Consider the following 652-nt stretch of genomic DNA (forward strand, 5'->3'; position numbering starts at 1 on the left):
AAAGATAAGAAAAAGATTTTGAAAATATTTTGAAAAAGATTTTTTTAAAATTTTCGAAAATTATATAAAAAAATGAAAGAGATATGATTTTTGAAAAAGATTTTGAAAAGATAAGATTTTTAAAATTGAAATTTTGACTTGACTTGTAAGAAACAACTAATTTTGAAAATTTTTGACCAAGTCAACCCAAAATTTCGAAATTTTGGAGGGAAATAAGGAAAAGATATTTTTTTGATTTTTGAAAATTTAAAGAAAAACACAAAAATGACCCAAAACATGAAAATTTTGGATCAAGACACAAGATGCATGCAAGAATGCTATGAATGTCAAGATGAACACCAAGAACACTTTGAAGATCATGATGAACATCAAGAACATAATTTTGAAAAATTTTTGATGCAAATAAAACATGCAAGACACCAAACTTAGAAATTAACACAAGACTCAAACAAGAAACACAAAATATTTTTGATTTTTATGATTTTCTAATTTTTTTGTATTTTTATTAATTTTTTCGAAAATACTTTTTGGAAAAACGAAAAATAAAAGAAAAAAAAATTTTTGAAAAAGATTTTTGAAAAGAAAATTACCTAATCTGAGCAACAAGATGAACCGTCAGTTGTCCATACTCGAACAATCCCCGGCAACGGCA

The sequence above is a fragment of the Arachis duranensis genome, chromosome 5 (genome assembly GCF_000817695.3).
Source record: "Arachis duranensis cultivar V14167 chromosome 5, aradu.V14167.gnm2.J7QH, whole genome shotgun sequence".
NCBI lineage: Eukaryota > Viridiplantae > Streptophyta > Magnoliopsida > Fabales > Fabaceae > Arachis > Arachis duranensis.